Here is a 3141-nt window from a genome sequence, read left to right on the forward strand (position 1 = left end):
CCAAGTTGTCCCCTAACCTAACCCATGTTGTCCCTTAACCTAACCCATGTTGTGCCTTAACCTAACCCATGTTGTGCCTTAACCTAACCCATGTTGTCCCCTAACCTAACCCATGTTGTCCCCTAACCTAACCCATGTTGTGCCTTAACCTAACCCATGTTGTCCCCTAACCTAACCCATGTTGTGCCTTAACCTAACCCATGTTGTCCCCTAACCTAACCCATGTTGTCCCCTAACCTAACCCATGTTGTCCCCTAACCTAACCCATGTTGTGCCTTAACCTAACCCATGTTGTGCCTTAACCTAACCCATGTTGTCCCCTAACCTAACCCAAGTTGTCCCCTAACCTAACCCATGTTGTCCCCTAACCTAACCCATGTTGTGCCTTAACCTAACCCATGTTGTGCCTTAACCTAACCCATGTTGTGCCTTAACCTAACCCATGTTGTCCCCTAACCTAACCCATGTTGTCCCCTAACCTAACCCATGTTGTGCCTTAACCTAACCCATGTTGTCCCCTAACCTAACCCATGTTGTGCCTTAACCTAACCCATGTTGTCCCCTAACCTAACCCATGTTGTCCCCTAACCTAACCCATGTTGTCCCCTAACCTAACCCATGTTGTGCCTTAACCTAACCCATGTTGTGCCTTAACCTAACCCATGTTGTCCCCTAACCTAACCCATGTTGTCCCCTAACCTAACCCATGTTGTCCCCTAACCTAACCCATGTTGTCCCCTAACCTAACCCATGTTGTCCCCTAACCTAACCCATGTTGTCCCCTAACCTAACCCATGTTGTCCCCTAACCTAACCCATGTTGTCCCCTAACCTAACCCATGTTGTCCCCTAACCTAACCCATGTTGTCCCCTAACCTAACCCATGTTGTGCCCTAACCTAACCCATGTTGTGCCCTAACCTAACCCATGTTGTGCCCTAACCTAACCCATGTTGTGCCTTAACCTAACCCATGTTGTCCCCTAACCTAACCCATGTTGTCCCCTAACCTAACCCATGTTGTCCCCTAACCTAACCCATGTTGTCCCCTAACCTAACCCATGTTGTCCCCTAACCTAACCCATGTTGTGCCTTAACCTAACCCATGTTGTCCCCTAACCTAACCCATGTTGTCCCCTAACCTAACCCATGTTGTCCCCTAACCTAACCCATGTTGTCCCCTAACCTAACCCATGTTGTCCCCTAACCTAACCCATGTTGTCCCCTAACCTAACCCATGTTGTCCCCTAACCTAACCCATGTTGTCCCCTAACCTAACCCATGTTGTGCCCTAACCTAACCCATGTTGTCCCCTAACCTAACCCATGTTGTGCCTTAACCTAACCCATGTTGTGCCTTAACCTAACCCATGTTGTCCCCTAACCTAACCCATGTTGTCCCCTAACCTAACCCATGTTGTGCCTTAACCTAACCCATGTTGTGCCGTAACCTAACCCATGTTGTGCCTTAACCTAACCCATGTTGTGCCTTAACCTAACCCATGTTGTGCCTTAACCTAACCCATGTTGTGCCTTAACCTAACCCATGTTGTGCCTTAACCTAACCCACGTTGTCCCCTAACGTAACCCACGTTGTCCCCTAACGTAACCCACGTTGTCCCCTAACGTAACCCACGTTGTCCCCTAACGTAACCCACGTTGTCCCCTAACGTAACCCACGTTGTCCCCTAACGTAACCCACGTTGTCCCCTAACGTAACCCACGTTGTCGCCTATCGTAACCCACGTTGTCGCCTAAACCTGCTCTGTAATTGTTATACGACTCGTTCAATTAGTGTAGTGTTGCCCACCCGCAACCCTCGCAATATAGTTCGCTACTCGCACTGCCCGCTCCCCTGTGTATCGCTTCATGTTAAACACCTTGCAAGTCTTGCTGACTTTCCACATGCTCCTGCTGTACACTGTAATGTGGATGGCAGCAGGGCGTACATGCCGCCCCCCCCCCCCCCCCACCTCTCCCCACGTCCCCACCTTGCCCCCTGCCTTCGCAAGGTGGTTGGTGACAAGTTTGCATGTTCAATGCCCTTCGCATGCGACGTACGCAGGCTACGTTGTGGTGCGGCCTGTGTCAACTGTCCGCTGATGTCGTACGCGTGAACCACAATCTGTACTGCACATTCGTCCTTATGTACTGAATGATACATCGTGGCACATGTGTGACCGTACAACGACTGCGCCCAAAAACGGCGGACCATACAGTGCAAATATTGTGCACGCAGCTACGTGTCGTCTCCCTATGAGAGCTGGATTGCAGTGTGGTACGCCATAGAGACGTGTGGGAGGAACGGACGCCGTGGATGGCGATCAGCATGAGCTGTCTGTTGATGTATTCGGACCTAGTCGTCTCTCCTCACACACCGTGATGGCATGGTGCAGCGCGTTCCATATCTGCGACATGCTACAGAAGCCGGTTGACAGTCGTTCGAGCAATGGACATCGCATACGTACGGGGGCCACCTTCCACGTATTGTCTAGGCGTGCACATTTTGTTGCGTGTATGTGGGCAGACGTAGTGTGGCGTGACACCTGACACAGGCATGCAATAATGGTTGAAGTTGCAAATGGCGATGGACGCCTACGTTTTCTGGTGAAGTTACGCAAATGAAGAAATGGTAACCCGTTGTGGTGCGGTTGTTCTCGCTAGGGGTGAATCGGTGATGGCGACGATAGGTTGAGGTACTAACCGGTTGTTCCAGCGATACCCACCATGCCGACGAAACTGAACGGCATCTGGGTGTGAAGCGATACGCGGCGGTGGCTGGGTGGGACCGTCCCCGGCCGGTGAGGGGGCGCCTCCCGGCGTGCTGGCCGCGCGGTGCGTGGGCGCACGCGCTACAGCCGGCTGGTGGGGGCGGCCAGTGGCAGGCGCGCCGGCCGACGGACGCGGCAGCACCCTGCGCGCGGCGCCGTGCGGCCAAAGTAGGTCCTCGCGGGCCCGGTGCGAAGCGCGGTGGACATCTGCAGTGTGCTGGTCCGATTGAGGACTGTGTGCGTTGAGGATGCGCCGCCGCCCGGCGCTCGGCGCCGCGACGCCGTCTGCTGCTCGGTCGCCCCAGCGGTTCTCGCTGGTGGTTTGTATCGCAGCTGTGCGGATGTGTTGGCGTGTGCGCTGTGCTGGGAGAGTT

The sequence above is a fragment of the Schistocerca piceifrons genome, unplaced genomic scaffold, assembly GCF_021461385.2.
Source record: "Schistocerca piceifrons isolate TAMUIC-IGC-003096 unplaced genomic scaffold, iqSchPice1.1 HiC_scaffold_1124, whole genome shotgun sequence".
Lineage (NCBI taxonomy): Eukaryota > Metazoa > Arthropoda > Insecta > Orthoptera > Acrididae > Schistocerca > Schistocerca piceifrons.